This window comes from Idiotropiscis lumnitzeri, unplaced genomic scaffold, assembly GCF_059441095.1.
Source record: "Idiotropiscis lumnitzeri isolate Australia: NSW breed Sydney's pygmy pipehorse unplaced genomic scaffold, RoL_Ilum_1.0 HiC_scaffold_59, whole genome shotgun sequence".
NCBI classification, from domain to species: Eukaryota; Metazoa; Chordata; class Actinopteri; order Syngnathiformes; family Syngnathidae; genus Idiotropiscis; species Idiotropiscis lumnitzeri.
In genome coordinates, this window is record NW_028283597.1 from 634,718 (window position 1) to 652,143 (window position 17,426).

Consider the following 17,426-nt stretch of genomic DNA (forward strand, 5'->3'; position numbering starts at 1 on the left):
GAGGACTGTTTCGGCCATGAGGATGTCACAATACGAAATTCATCCTTTTTCGTGAAAAGTTGTGGGAGTGGCATTGCACTGTTTGGCAATAAAACAACGCTGATTATGAGGTTCTAAATATGAACGACAACTCGTGAAACTTGACACACACATCAGGCAGAGCAAATTTATCAATATTTTATACGTTAGTTGTGCAGCTTTTTTGAAATGGCTCGCCATGGCCCTCGAGAAATATTCAAAAAAGCAGCCCTGGTTGAGTGTTTCACCTCGCTTTTTGTAAATTTTATGGAGTACAGTGAACCCTCGGTTATCGCGGTTAATGGGGACCGAGACCACCCGCGGAAACTGAAAATCCGCGAAGTAGCGGCGCACCTTCAAAAATGCTTAAAAGAAAATACAATATATATAATAAATATATATATATATATATATATATATATATACGGGGAGAGAGAGAGAGAGAGAGAGAGAGAGTGAAATTCATGTTATAACAAAAAAAACAAATTATTATTAAAACGTATTATTTTTTTATTCCCCAGCCATTCTTTTTGTATTTATTTAATTACTCCGACTTTTACCTGCTGGTACGCCGTCCGGTGTTCCCTGTGAAATGAAAGGTGGCATTCTTTAATTATTTATTTATTTATTCATTTATTCATTCATAACTGACAGCTTCGCGCTCCGTTCGTGCCCGGGCGGAAGAGGTGTTCCAATTCGGCTTAACTGTGACACACGCCCGCCCTCCTCCCCCGGAGCTTCCATTCGGTTAAACTTAGGGGCCGCTTGGCACCGCCCGTGCCCGGGGAAGGTGCTCCTCTTCGGCTTACTGTGACGCGAGCATGCCCGCCTCCTCCGGAGCTTCCATTCGGTTAAACTTAGGGGCCGCTTGGAACCGCCCGTGCCCGGCAAAGGTGCTCCTCTTCGGCTTACTGTGACGCGAGCATGCCCTCCTCCTCCGGAGCTTCCATTTGGTTAAACTTAGGGGCCGCTTGGAACCGCCCGTGCCCGGGGAAGGTGCTCCTCTTCGGCTTACTGTGACGCGAGCATGCCCTCCTCCTCCGGAGCTTCCATTCGGTTAAACTTAGGGGCCGCTTGGCACCGCCCGTGCCCGGGGACGGTGCTCCTCTACGGCTTAACTGCCACGCACGCCGGCCGGAGCCCTGGTACGGTCCGAACCGCGCGAAACGTCGCCACCGATCGTGTCCGGGGGAACGTGCTCTTCTTCGTCCACTCTCCTCTTCGCCCACGCTCTTCTTCGGCGCACGCCGGCCGTCTAACCGCTCCAGCGCCCCGTCGTGCCGCTCGGCGAAACTACAATGCCCCCGAATATTTTTTATACCCGCGAAGCACTGAACCCGCGAAAGGTGAACCGCGAAGTAGCGAGGGTTCACTGTATGTATAAGACCAAGACCTACAAAAAAGTCTCTTGGAGCAATGAGCTAGGTTTTACAGGAAGTCGGCCATTTTGAATTTACTTAAAAGGGGCGGGTCACCACAATGGACTTTGTGTAGAAATTATTATTGGGGCCCGAGCAGCGACCGCGGCGAGGTTCCTATTGTTTATGTAGAAATTATTATTAGGGCCCGAGCAGCGACCGCTACGAGGTCCCCATTGTTTTTGTGGAAATTATTATTATTATTATTATTAGGGCCCGAGCAGTGACCGCTGCGAGGTCCCTATTGTTTTTCTAGAAATTGTTATTAGGGCCCGAGCTGCGACGGCTGCGAGGTCCCTATTGTTTTTCTAGAAAATATTATTACTTTTATTATTATTATTATTATTATTAGGGCCTGAGCAGCGACCGCTGCGAAGTCCCTGTTGTTTTTGTAGAAATTATTATTATTATTATTTTTCCGATTGTACGATCGCATTTTTGACCCCCGAAACATGCACAAAAACTCACCAAACTTGGCAGTCTCATCGGGCATAGCGAGAAATTTGATATTTTAAACGTCTAATATGAACAGGAAGTGAGTTATTAATTTTTGAAAGTCCGACTTTTGCCCTTTTTTGCATGTTTACAGGGGTCATTCTTTTGCACCCTGATCCTAAAGGCTTCATCTGATTGCCTTAAAATTCTGTCTGTAGCATCTTAAGACCTGGGACAAACACTGGGGCTAAAATTTTTTGTTTCCGAAATACTATATTAACGGGGGCGGGGCTTCGAAGTTTTCACTTAAGATTTCCTTCGCCGCAATGGACAAAATGCTTAATAACTCTCCTGCACATGCTGCTAAAAATCCAAAACTTCACATGTACATAAAGAGTCGGTACCTGAAGACATCTATATGTTTATATTCAGTTATACACCTTGCGCCAATCAATATAATTTTATACATTTTGACGTACTGCACGGTGCCCTTTTAACGAATCCGATTGAAAATTGGCTAGAAAAGACTCAAGACATTGATCTTACTCTATCCCTATTTTTGTGACTTTCCTTCGAAGGGCGTGGCTATTACGGTGCCGCTGAGTCTGATTAATCTCCGTGGCAACAAAAGTTCCTGCAAAATGATTCAGATGATCCATCTTCTCGAAATTGTTCACATTTGAGGATATTCAGGCCCTGAAGACGGCTGCCAACTTATTTTTGATCGCAGTGGTAGCGCCACCAACTGGTTAAAACAAATACAAATTATTTTCGTTGATGTTTTTCTCCGGGCAGGTTCACAAAATCTACCTTATATTTGCTCGGATGAGTGTTTAGGCCTTGAGGATGTCACAATACGAAAGTCTTTCACCTTCTTCAGAGTGTCACATGATGGTGTCTTGTGACCCGTCTTTATCAGCTGATGTTCCATGAGGGCGTGACTTACCTGTCACAAGAATGAAGGCAAGTCACACCCCCCGCTGTCCGTTCACTCCGCCAAGATGCTGCTCTAGGTGGTAGAGAGGATGAAGGCTCCCTTGTCTCTGTTCATGGTTTTTATGCCTCGCTTGCAGATCTCAATGGCCTCTCTGATCCAGCGCTGTTGTTTGTTCTCTTCGTTGCGGATGACCCTGCCCTTCTCCCGGTCCATGATGTGGTTTTCCCTTTTGCAGTGGTCAGTGATTGCTGATTTGTAATATTCATGTTGTGCTTGTTCTTTTACTGCTCTGATTTTTCATTTTTTTGACAGGTAAGTCACACCCTCATGGAACATCAGCTGATAAAGACGGGTCTCAAGACACCATCATGTGACACTCTGAAGAAGGCGAAAGACTCGCCGAAACATGTCAGGTAAAAAATTAACCTAAAACATAATTGTCTGCTTTTAATGAATCTGTCAAATATCAATAATAAGAAGACAAAATGAACCTAATACAAATAAATGAATGCTTAATAACTCCCCTGCACATGCTCCTAAAAATCCAAACCTTCACCTGTAAATAAAACGTCCCGACCTGAAGACATCTTAATGTTATTATTTTGTTATACACACAGTGCCGCCAAGTGGAATCAAAAATTTGTTTTTATTTTAATTTTCACGTACTGCACGGTGCCCTTCTGACGAATCCGACTGAAAATTAGTCAGAAAAGACTCAAGACAATGATCTTACTCTCTGCCGAATTTTGTGACGTTTTGGCAAAAGGCGTGGCTATTACGGTGCTGAAAAGTCCGATTGTACTTTGTGGCAACAAAAGCTCCGGCAACATGACTCAGATGATCCTATCTTCTCGAAGTTGTACACATTTGAGGATACTTCAGCCCTGAAGACATCTACCAACTTATTTTTCATCGTAGTAGTAGCGCCACCAACTGGTAAAAGCTAATACAAATTATTTTCTTGGATGTTTTTCTCCGTGCAACTCAACAAGGTCGCCCTCATATATGCTCGGATGACTGTTTCGGCCATGAGGATGTCACAATACGAAATTCATCCTTTTTCGTGAAAAGTTGTGGGAGTGGCATTGCACTGTTCGGCAATAAAACAACGCTGATTATGAGGTTCTAAATATGAACGACAACTCGTGAAACTTTACACACACATCAGGCAGAGCAAATTTATCAATATTTTATACGTTAGTTGTGCAGCTTTTTTGAAATGGCTCGCCATGGCCCTCGAGAAATGTTCAAAAAAGCAGCCCTGGTTGAGTGTTTCACCTCGCTTTTTGTAAATTTTATGGAGTACAGTGAACCCTCGATTATCGCGGTTAATTGGGACCGAGACCACCCGCGAAAACTGAAAATCCGCGAAGTAGCGGCGCACCTTCAAAAATGCTTAAAAAAAAATAATACAATAATACAATAAATATAATATATATATATATATATATATATATATATATATATATATATATATATATATATATATATATATATATATATATATATATATATATATATATATATATATATATATATATATATATATATATATATATATATATATATATATATATATATATATATATGGCTGAGTGGTCTAAGGCGCCGCGTTCAGGACCCAGTCTCCCCAGGAGGCCTGGGTTCGAATCTCGAATTTCCCCATTGTGGGACTAATAAAGGGAATATTATTATTATTATTATATATATTATTATATATATATATATATCTATAAACATATATATTTATATATATATACGGGGAGAGAGAGAGAGAGTGAAATTCATGTTATTACAAAAAAAACAAATTATTATTAAAACGTATTATTTTTTTATTCCCCAGCCATTCTTTTTGTATTTATTTAATTACTCCGACTTTTACCTGCTGGTACGCCGTCCGGTGTGCCCTGTGAAATGAAAGGTGCCATTCTTTATTTATTTATTTATTTATTCATTTATTCATTCATAACTGACAGCTTCGCGCTCCGCTCGTGCCCGGGCGGAAGAGGTGCTCCAATTCGGCTTTACTGTGACACACGCCCACCCTCCTCCCCCGGAGCTTCCATTCGGTTAAACTTAGGGGCCGCTTGGAACCGCCCGTGCCCGGGGAAGGTGCTCCTCTTCGGCTTACTGTGACGCGAGCATGCCCTCCTCCTCCGGAGCTTCCATTCGGTTAAACTTAGGGGCCGCTTGGCACCGCCCGTGCCCGGGGAAGGTGCTCCTCTACGGCTTAACTGCCACGCACGCCGGCCGGAGCTCTGGTACGGTCCGAACCGCGCGAAACGTCGCCACCGATCGTGTCCGGGGGAACGTGCTCTTCTTCGTCCACTCTCCTCTTCGCCCACGCTCTTCTTCGGCGCACGCCGGCCGTCTAACCGCTCCAGCGCCCCGTCGTGCCGCTCAGCGAAACTACAATGCCCCCGAATATTTTTTATACCCGCGAAGCACTGAACCCGCGAAAGGTGAACCGCGAAGTAGCGAGGGTTCACTGTATGTATAAGACCAAGACCTACAAAAAAGTCTCTTCGAGCAATAAGCTAGGTTTTACAGGAAGTCGGCCATTTTGAATTTACTTAAAAGGGGGCGGGTCACCACAATGGACTTTGTGTAGAAATTATTATTGGGGCCCAAGCAGCGACCGCGGCGAGGTCCCTATTGTTTATGTAGAAATTATTATTAGGGCCCGAGCAGCGACCGCTACGAGGTCCCCATTGTTTTTGTGGAAATTATTATTATTATTATTATTATTAGGGCCCGAGCAAGTGACCGCTGCGAGGTCCCTATTGTTTTTGTAGAAAATATTATTACTTTTATTATTATTATTATTATTATTAGGGCCTGAGCAGCGACCGCTGCGAAGTCCCTATTGTTTTTATAGAAATTATTATTATTATTATTTTTCCGATTGTTCGATTGCATTTTTGACCCCCCGAAACATGCACAAAAATTCACCAAACTTGGCAGTCTCATCGGGCATGGCGAAAAATTTGATATTTTAACGTCTAATATGAACAGGAAGTGAGTTATGAATTTTTGAAAGTCCGACTTTTGCCCTTTTTTGCATGTTTACAGGGGTCATTCTTTTGCACCCTGATCCTAAAGGCTTCATCTGATTGCCTTAAAATTCTGTCTGTAGCATCTTAAGACCTGGGACAAACACTGGGGCTAAAATTGGGGCTAAAATCTTTTGTTTCCGAAATACTATATGACGGGGGCGGGGCTTCAAAGTTTTCACTTAAGATTTCCTTCGCCGCAATGGACAAAATGCTTAATAACTCTCCTGCACATGCTGCTAAAAATCCAAAACTTCACATGTACATAAAGAGTCTGTACCTGAAGACATCTATATGTTTATATTCTGTTATACACCTTGCGCCAATCAATATCATTTTTTACATTTTGACGTACTGCACGGTGCCCTTTTAACGAATCCGATTGAAAATTGGCTAGAAAAGACTCAAGACATTGATCTTACTCTATCCCTATTTTTGTGACTTTCCTTCGAAGGGCGTGGCTATTACGGTGCCGCAGAGTCTGATTATTCTCCGTGGCAACAAAAGTTCCTGCAAAATGATTCAGATGATCCATCTTCTCGAAATTTTTCACATTTGAGGATATTCAGGCCCTGAAGACGGCTGCCAACTTCTTTTTGATCGCAGTGTTAGCGCCACCAACTGGTTAAAACAAATACAAATTATTTTCGTTGATTTTTTTCTCCGGGCAGGTTAACAAAATCTACCTTACATTTGCTCGGATGAGTGTTTAGGCCTTGAGGATGTCACAATACGAAAGTCTTTCGCCTTCTTCAGAGTGTCACATGATGGTGTCTTGTGGCCCGTCTTTATCAGCTGATGTTCCATGAGGGCGTGACTTACCTGTCACAAGAATGAAGGCAAGTCACGCCCCCCGCTGTCCGTTCACTCCGCCAAAATGCTGCTCCAGGTGGTAGAGAGGATGAAGGCTCCCTTGTCTCTGTTCATGGTTTTTATGCCTTGCTTGCAGATCTCAATGGCCTCTCTGATCCAGCGCTGTTGTTTGTTCTCTTCGGTGCGGATGACCCTGCCCTTCTCCCGGTCCATGATGTGGTTTTCCCTTTTGCAGTGGTCAGTGATTGCTGATTTGTAATTTTCATGTTGTGCTTGTTCTTTTACTGCTCTGATTTTTCATTTTTTTGACAGGTAAGTCACACCCTCATGGAACATCAGCTGATAAAGACGGGTCTCAAGACACCATCATGCGACACTCTGAAGAAGGCGAAAGACTCGCCGAAACATGTCAGGTAAAAAATTAACCTAAAACATAATTGTCTGCTTATAATGAATCAGTCAAATATCAATAATAAGAAGACAAAATGAACCTAATACAAATAAATGAATGCTTAATAACTCCCCTGCACATGCTCCTAAAAATCCAAACCTTCACCTGTAAATAAAACGTCCCGACCTGAAGACATCTTAATGTTATTATTTTGTTATACACACAGCGCCGCCAAGTGGAATCAAAAATGTGTTTTTATTTTAATTTTCACGTACTGCACGGTGCCCTTTTGACGAATCCGACTGAAAATTAGTCAGAAAAGACTCAAGACAATGATCTTACTCTCTGCCGAATTTTGTGACGTTTTGGCAAAAGGCGTGGCTATTACGGTGCTGAAAAGTCAGATTGTACTCTGTGGCAACAAAAGCTCCGGCAACATGACTCAGATGATCCTATCTTCTCGAAGTTGTACACATTTGAGGATACTTCAGCCCTGAAGACATCTACCAACTTATTTTTCATCGTAGTAGTAGCGCCACCAACTGGTAAAAGCTAATACAAGTTATTTTCTTGGATGTTTTTCTCCGTGCAACTCAACAAGGTCGCCCTCATATATGCTCGGATGACTGTTTCGGCCATGAGGATGTCACAATACGTAATTCATCCTTTTTCGTGAAAAGTTGTGGGAGTGGCATTGCACTGTTCGGCAATAAAACAACGCTGATTATGAGGTTCTAAATATGAACGACAACTCGTGAAACTTTACACACACATCAGGCAGAGCAAATTTATCAATATTTTATACGTTAGTTGTGCAGCTTTTTTGAAATGGCTCGCCATGGCCCTCGAGAAATGTTCAAAAAAGCAGCCCTGGTTGAGTGTTTCACCTCGCTTTTTGTAAATTTTATGGAGTACAGTGAACCCTCGGTTATCGCGGTTAATGTTAAAATGGTCGAATGGTCAATGACAAGAATTGCAGTGCAAGCACGTATTATCGGCGCGGGTTCGATCCCCACCTGATGTGCCTCGCATGATTTCTTTGGCTGCCAGGATGGCCGAGTGGTCTAAGGCGCCGCGTTCAGGACCCAGTCTCCCCAGGAGGCCTGGGTTCGAATCTCGAATTTCCCCATTGTGGGACTAATAAAGGGAATATTAGTATTATTATGGCTGCCAGGATGGCCGAGTGGTCTAAGGCGCCGCGTTCAGGACCCAGTCTCCCCACGAGGCCTGGGTTCGAATCTCAAATTTCCCCATTGTGGGACTAATAAAGGGAATATTATATTATTATTATTATATTATAATGGGGACCGAGACCACCCGCAAAAACTGAAAATCCGCGAAGTAGCGGCGCACCTTCAAAAATGCTTAAAAAAAAATACAATATATATAATAAATATATAAATATATATATATATATATATTTATATATATATATATATATATATATATATATATACGAGGAGAGAGAGAGAGAGTGAAATTCATGTTATAACAAAAAAAACAAATTATTATTAAAACGTATTATTTTTTTATTCCCCAGCCATTCTTTTTGTATTTATTTAATTACTCCGACTTTTACCTGCTGGTACGCCGTCCGGTGTGCCCTGTGAAATGAAAGGTGGCATTCTTTATTTATTTATTTATTTATTCATTTATTCATTCATAACTGACAGCTTCGCGCTCCGTTCGTGCCCGGGCGGAAGAGGTGTTCCAATTCGGCTTAACTGTGACACACGCCCGCCCTCCTCCCCCGGAGCTTCCATTCGGTTAAACTTAGGGGCCGCTTGGCACCGCCCGTGCCCGGGGAAGGTGCTCCTCTTCGGCTTACTGTGACACGAGCATGCCCTCCTCCTCCGGAGCTTCCATTCGGTTAAACTTAGGGGCCGCTTGGAACCGCCCGTGCCCGGGGAAGGTGCTCCTCTTCGGCTTACTGTGACGCGAGCATGCCCTCCTCCTCCGGAGCTTCCATTCGGTTAAACTTAGGGGCCGCTTGGCACCGCCCGTGCCCGGGGAAGGTGCTCCTCTACGGCTTAACTGCCACGCACGCCGGCCGGAGCTCTGGTACGGTCCGAACCGCGCGAAACGTCGTCACCGATCCTGTCCGGGGGAACGTGCTCTTCTTCGTCCACTCTCCTCTTCGCCCACGCTCTTCTTCGGCGCACGCCGGCCGTCTAACCGCTCCAGCGCCTCGTCGTGCCGCTCGGCGAAACTACAATGCCCCCGAATATTTTTTATACCCGCGAAGCACTGAACCCGCGAAAGGTGAACCGCGAAGTAGCGAGGGTTCACTGTATGTATAAGACCAAGACCTACAAAAAAGTCTCTTGGAGCAATGAGCTAGGTTTTACAGGAAGTCGGCCATTTTGAATTTACTTAAAAGGGGCGGGTCACCACAATGGACTTTGTGTAGAAATTATTATTGGGGCCCGAGCAGCGACCGCGGCGAGGTCCCTATTGTTTATGTAGAAATTATTATTAGGGCCCGAGCAGCGACCGCTACGAGGTCCCCATTGTTTTTGTGGAAATTATTATTATTATTATTATTAGGGCCCGAGCAGTGACCGCTGCGAGGTCCCTATTGTTTTTCTAGAAATTGTTATTAGGGCCCGAGCTGCGACGGCTGCGAGGTCCCTATTGTTTTTGTAGAAAATATTATTACTTTTATTATTATTATTATTATTATTATTATTATTAGGGCCTGAGCAGCGACCGCTGCGAAGTCCCTATTGTTTTTGTAGAAATTATTATTATTATTATTTTTCAGATTGTTCGATTGCATTTTTGACCCCGAAACATGCACAAAAATTCACCACACTTGGCAGTCTCATCGGGCATGGCGAAAAATTTGATATTTTAACGTCTAATATGAACAGGAAGTGAGTTATGAATTTTTGAAAGTCCGACTTTTGCCCTTTTTTGCATGTTTACAGGGGTCATTCTTTTGCACCCTGATCCTAAAGGCTTCATCTGATTGCCTTAAAATTCTGTCTGTAGCATCTTAAGACCTGGGACAAACACTGGGGCTAAAACTTTTTGTTTCCGAAATACTATATGACGGGGGCGGGGCTTCAAAGTTTTCACTTAAGATTTCCTTCGCCGCAATGGACAAAATGCTTAATAACTCTCTTGCACATGCTGCTAAAAATCCAAAACTTCACATGTACATAAAGAGTCGGTACCTGAAGACATCTATATGTTTATATTCAGTTATACACCTTGCGCCAATCAATATCATTTTTTACATTTTGACGTACTGCACGGTGCCCTTTTAACGAATCCGATTGAAAATTGGCTAGAAAGGACTCAAGACATTGATCTTACTCTATCCCTATTTTTGTGACTTTCCTTCGAAGGGCGTGGCTATTACGGTGCCGCAGAGTCTGATTATTCTCCGTGGCAACAAAAGTTCCTGCAAAATGATTCAGATGATCCATCTTCTCGAAATTTTTCACATTTGAGGATATTCAGGCCCTGAAGACGGCTGCCAACTTATTTTTGATCGCAGTGGTAGCGCCACCAACTGGTTAAAACAAATACAAATTATTTTCGTTGATGTTTTTCTCCGGGCAGGTTAACAAAATCTACCTTATATTTGCTCGGATGAGTGTTTAGGCCTTGAGGATGTCACAATACGAAAGTCTTTCGCCTTCTTCAGAGTGTCACATGATGGTGTCTTGTGGCCCGTCTTTATCAGCTGATGTTCCATGAGGGCGTGACTTACCTGTCACAAGAATGAAGGCAAGTCACGCCCCCCGCTGTCCGTTAACTCCGCCAAGATGCTGGTCCAGGTGGTAGAGAGGATGAAGGCTCCCTTGTCTCTGTTCATGGTTTTTATGCCTTGCTTGCAGATCTCAATGGCCTCTCTGATCCAGCGCTGTTGTTTGTTCTCTTCTGTGCGGATGACCCTGCCCTTCTCCCGGTCCATGATGTGGTTTTCCCTTTTGCAGTGGTCAGTGATTGCTGATTTGTAATGTTCATGTTGTGCTTGTTCTTTTACTGCTCTGATTTTTCATTTTTTTGACAGGTAAGTCACACCCTCATGGAACATCAGCTGATAAAGACGGGTCTCAAGACACCATCATGCGACACTCTGAAGAAGGCGAAAGACTCGCCGAAACATGTCAGGTAAAAAATTTACCGAAAACATAATTGTCTGCTTTTAATGAATCTGTCAAATATCAATAATAAGAAGACAAAATGAACCTAATACAAATAAATGAATGCTTAATAACTCCCCTGCACATGCTCCTAAAAATCCAAACCTTCACCTGTAAATAAAATGTCCCGACCTGAAGACATCTTAATGTTATTATTTTGTTATACACACAGCGCCGCCAAGTGGAATCAAAAATGTGTTTTTATTTTAATTTTCACGTACTGCACCGTGCCCTTTTGACGAATCCGACTGAAAATTAGTCAGAAAAGACTCAAGACAATGATCTTACTCTCTGCCGAGTTTTGTGACGTTTTGGCAAAAGGCGTGGCTATTACGGTGCTGAAAAGTCCGATTGTACTTTGTGGCAACAAAAGCTCCGGCAACATGACTCAGATGATCCTATCTTCTCGAAGTTGTACACATTTGAGGATACTTCAGCCCTGAAGACATCTACCAACTTATTTTTCATCGTAGTAGTAGCGCCACCAACTGGTAAAAGCTAATACAAGTTATTTTCTTGGATGTTTTTCTCCGTGCAACTCAACAAGGTCGCCCTCATATATGCTCGGAGGACTGTTTCGGCCATGAGGATGTCACAATACGAAATTCATCCTTTTTCGTGAAAAGTTGTGGGAGTGGCATTGCACTGTTTGGCAATAAAACAACGCTGATTATGAGGTTCTAAATATGAACGACAACTCGTGAAACTTGACACACACATCAGGCAGAGCAAATTTATCAATATTTTATACGTTAGTTGTGCAGCTTTTTTGAAATGGCTCGCCATGGCCCTCGAGAAATGTTCAAAAAAGCAGCCCTGGTTGAGTGTTTCACCTCGCTTTTTGTAAATTTTATGGAGTACAGTGAACCCTCGGTTATCGCAGTTAATGGGGACCGAGACCACCCGCGGAAACTGAAAATCCGCGAAGTAGCGGCGCACCTTCAAAAATGCTTAAAAGAAAATACAATATATATAATAAATATATATATATATATATATATATATATATATATATATATATATATATATATATATATATATATATACGGGGAGAGAGAGAGAGAGAGAGTGAAATTCATGTTATAACAAAAAAACCAAATTATTATTAAAACGTATTATTTTTTTATTCCCCAGCCATTCTTTTTGTATTTATTTAATTACTCCGACTTTTACCTGCTGGTACGCCGTCCGGTGTTCCCTGTGAAATGAAAGGTGGCATTTTTTAATTATTTATTTATTTATTCATTTATTCATTCATAACTGACAGCTTCGCGCTCCGTTCGTGTCCGGGCGGAAGAGGTGTTCCAATTCGGCTTAACTGTGACACACGCCCGCCCTCCTCCCCCGGAGCTTCCATTCGGTTAAACTTAGGGGCCGCTTGGCACCGCCCGTGCCCGGGGAAGGTGCTCCTCTTCGGCTTACTGTGACGCGAGCATGCCCGCCTCCTCCGGAGCTTCCATTCGGTTAAACTTAGGGGCCGCTTGGAACCGCCCGTGCCCGGCAAAGGTGCTCCTCTTCGGCTTACTGTGACGCGAGCATGCCCTCCTCCTCCGGAGCTTCCATTTGGTTAAACTTAGGGGCCGCTTGGAACCGCCCGTGCCTGGGGAAGGTGCTCCTCTTCGGCTTACTGTGACGCGAGCATGCCCTCCTCCTCCGGAGCTTCCATTCGGTTAAACTTAGGGGCCGCTTGGCACCGCCCGTGCCCGGGGACGGTGCTCCTCTACGGCTTAACTGCCACGCACGCCGGCCGGAGCCTTGGTACGGTCCGAACCGCGCGAAACGTCGCCACCGATCGTGTCCGGGGAACGTGCTCTTCTTCGTCCACTCTCCTCTTCGCCCACGCTCTTCTTCGGCGCACGCCGGCCGTCTAACCGCTCCAGCGCCCGTCGTGCCGCTCGGCGAAACTACAATGCCCCCGAATATTTTTTATACCCGCGAAGCACTGAACCCGCGAAAGGTGAACCGCGAAGTAGCGAGGGTTCACTGTATGTATAAGACCAAGACCTACAAAAAAGTCTCTTGGAGCAATGAGCTAGGTTTTACAGGAAGTCGGCCATTTTGAATTTACTTAAAAGGGGCGGGTCACCACAATGGACTTTGTGTAGAAATTATTATTGGGGCCCGAGCAGCGACCGCGGCGAGGTCCCTATTGTTTATGTAGAAATTATTATTAGGGCCCGAGCAGCGACCGCTACGAGGTCCCCATTGTTTTTGTGGAAATTATTATTATTATTATTATTAGGGCCCGAGCAGTGACCGCTGCGAGGTCCCTATTGTTTTTCTAGAAATTGTTATTAGGGCCCGAGCTGCGACGGCTGCGAGGTCCCTATTGTTTTTGTAGAAAATATTATTACTTTTATTATTATTATTATTATTATTATTATTAGGGCCTGAGCAGCGACCGCTGCGAAGTCCCTATTGTTTTTGTAGAAATTATTATTATTATTATTTTTCCGATTGTTCGATTGCATTTTTGACCCCGAAACATGCACAAAAATTCACCACACTTGGCAGTCTCATCGGGCATGGCGAAAAATTTGATATTTTAACGTCTAATATGAACAGGAAGTGAGTTATGAATTTTTGAAAGTCCGACTTTTGTCCTTTTTTGCATGTTTACAGGGGTCATTCTTTTGCACCCTGATCCTAAAGGCTTCATCTGATTGCCTTAAAATTCTGTCTGTAGCATCTTAAGACCTGGGACAAACACTGGGGCTAAAACTTTTTGTTTCCGAAATACTATATGACGGGGGCGGGGCTTCAAAGTTTTCACTTAAGATTTCCTTCGCCGCAATGGACAAAATGCTTAATAACTCTCTTGCACATGCTGCTAAAAATCCAAAACTTCACATGTACATAAAGAGTCGGTACCTGAAGACATCTATATGTTTATATTCAGTTATACACCTTGCGCCAATCAATATCATTTTTTACATTTTGACGTACTGCACGGTGCCCTTTTAACGAATCCGATTGAAAATTGGCTAGAAAGGACTCAAGACATTGATCTTACTCTATCCCTATTTTTGTGACTTTCCTTCGAAGGGCGTGGCTATTACGGTGCCGCAGAGTCTGATTATTCTCCGTGGCAACAAAAGTTCCTGCAAAATGATTCAGATGATCCATCTTCTCGAAATTTTTCACATTTGAGGATATTCAGGCCCTGAAGACGGCTGCCAACTTATTTTTGATCGCAGTGGTAGCGCCACCAACTGGTTAAAACAAATACAAATTATTTTCGTTGATGTTTTTCTCCGGGCAGGTTAACAAAATCTACCTTATATTTGCTCGGATGAGTGTTTAGGCCTTGAGGATGTCACAATACGAAAGTCTTTCGCCTTCTTCAGAGTGTCACATGATGGTGTCTTGTGGCCCGTCTTTATCAGCTGATGTTCCATGAGGGCGTGACTTACCTGTCACAAGAATGAAGGCAAGTCACGCCCCCCGCTGTCCGTTAACTCCGCCAAGATGCTGGTCCAGGTGGTAGAGAGGATGAAGGCTCCCTTGTCTCTGTTCATGGTTTTTATGCCTTGCTTGCAGATCTCAATGGCCTCTCTGATCCAGCGCTGTTGTTTGTTCTCTTCTGTGCGGATGACCCTGCCCTTCTCCCGGTCCATGATGTGGTTTTCTCTTTTGCAGTGGTCAGTGATTGCTGATTTGTAATGTTCATGTTGTGCTTGTTCTTTTCCTGCTCTGATTTTTCATTTTTTTGACAGGTAAGTCACACCCTCATGGAACATCAGCTGATAAAGACGGGTCTCAAGACACCATCATGCGACACTCTGAAGAAGGCGAAAGACTCGCCGAAACATGTCAGGTAAAAAATTTACCGAAAACATAATTGTCTGCTTTTAATGAATCTGTCAAATATCAATCATAAGAAGACAAAATGAACCTAATACAAATAAATGAATGCTTAATAACTCCCCTGCACATGCTCCTAAAAATCCAAACCTTCACCTGTAAATAAAATGTCCCGACCTGAAGACATCTTAATGTTATTATTTTGTTATACACACAGCGCCGCCAAGTGGAATCAAAAATTTGTTTTTATTTTAATTTTCACGTACTGCACCGTGCCCTTTTGACGAATCCGACTGAAAATTAGTCAGAAAAGACTCAAGACAATGATCTTACTCTCTGCCGAGTTTTGTGACGTTTTGGCAAAAGGCGTGGCTATTACGGTGCTGAAAAGTCCGATTGTACTTTGTGGCAACAAAAGCTCCGCCAACATGACTCAGATGATCCTATCTTCTCGAAGTTGTACACATTTGAGGATACTTCAGCCCTGAAGACATCTACCAACTTATTTTTCATCGTAGTAGTAGCGCCACCAACTGGTAAAAGCTAATACAAGTTATTTTCTTGGATGTTTTTCTCCGTGCAACTCAACAAGGTCGCCCTCATATATGCTCGGAGGACTGTTTCGGCCATGAGGATGTCACAATACGAAATTCATCCTTTTTCGTGAAAAGTTGTGGGAGTGGCATTGCACTGTTTGGCAATAAAACAACGCTGATTATGAGGTTCTAAATATGAACGACAACTCGTGAAACTTGACACACACATCAGGCAGAGCAAATTTATCAATATTTTATACGTTAGTTGTGCAGCTTTTTTGAAATGGCTCGCCATGGCCCTCGAGAAATATTCAAAAAAGCAGCCCTGGTTGAGTGTTTCACCTCGCTTTTTGTAAATTTTATGGAGTACAGTGAACCCTCGGTTATCGCGGTTAATGGGGACCGAGACCACCCGCGGAAACTGAAAATCCGCGAAGTAGCGGCGCACCTTCAAAAATGCTTAAAAGAAAATACAATATATATAATAAATATATATATATATATATATATATATATATATATATATACGGGGAGAGAGAGAGAGAGAGAGAGAGAGAGTGAAATTCATGTTATAACAAAAAAAACAAATTATTATTAAAACGTATTATTTTTTTATTCCCCAGCCATTCTTTTTGTATTTATTTAATTACTCCGACTTTTACCTGCTGGTACGCCGTCCGGTGTTCCCTGTGAAATGAAAGGTGGCATTCTTTAATTATTTATTTATTTATTCATTTATTCATTCATAACTGACAGCTTCGCGCTCCGTTCGTGCCCGGGCGGAAGAGGTGTTCCAATTCGGCTTAACTGTGACACACGCCCGCCCTCCTCCCCCGGAGCTTCCATTCGGTTAAACTTAGGGGCCGCTTGGCACCGCCCGTGCCCGGGAAAGGTGCTCCTCTTCGGCTTACTGTGACGCGAGCATGCCCGCCTCCTCCGGAGCTTCCATTCGGTTAAACTTAGGGGCCGCTTGGAACCGCCCGTGCCCGGCAAAGGTGCTCCTCTTCGGCTTACTGTGACGCGAGCATGCCCTCCTCCTCCGGAGCTTCCATTCGGTTAAACTTAGGGGCCGCTTGGCACCGCCCGTGCCCGGGGACGGTGCTCCTCTACGGCTTAACTGCCACGCACGCCGGCCGGAGCCCTGGTACGGTCCGAACCGCGCGAAACGTCGCCACCGATCGTGTCCGGGGGAACGTGCTCTTCTTCGTCCACTCTCCTCTTCGCCCACGCTCTTCTTCGGCGCACGCCGGCCGTCTAACCGCTCCAGCGCCCCGTCGTGCCGCTCGGCGAAACTACAATGCCCCCGAATATTTTTTATACCCGCGAAGCACTGAACCCGCGAAAGGTGAACCGCGAAGTAGCGAGGGTTCACTGTATGTATAAGACCAAGACCTGCAAAAAAGTCTCTTGGAGCAATGAGCTAGGATTTACAGGAAGTCGGCCATTTTGAATTTACTTAAAAGGGGCGGGTCACCACAATGGACTTTGTGTAGAAATCATTATTGGGGCCCGAGCAGCGACCGCGGCGAGGTTCCTATTGTTTATGTAGAAATTATTATTAGGGCCCGAGCAGCGACCGCTACGAGGTCCCCATTGTTTTTGTGGAAATTATTATTATTATTATTATTAGGGCCCGAGCAGTGACCGCTGCGAGGTCCCTATTGTTTTTCTAGAAATTGTTATTAGGGCCCGAGCTGCGACGGCTGCGAGGTCCCTATTGTTTTTGTAGAAAATATTATTACTTTTATTATTATTATTATTATTATTATTATTATTAGGGCCCGAGCAGCGACCGCTACGAGGTCCCCATTGTTTTTGTAGAAATTATTAATATTTTTATTATTATTATTATTAGGGCCCGAGC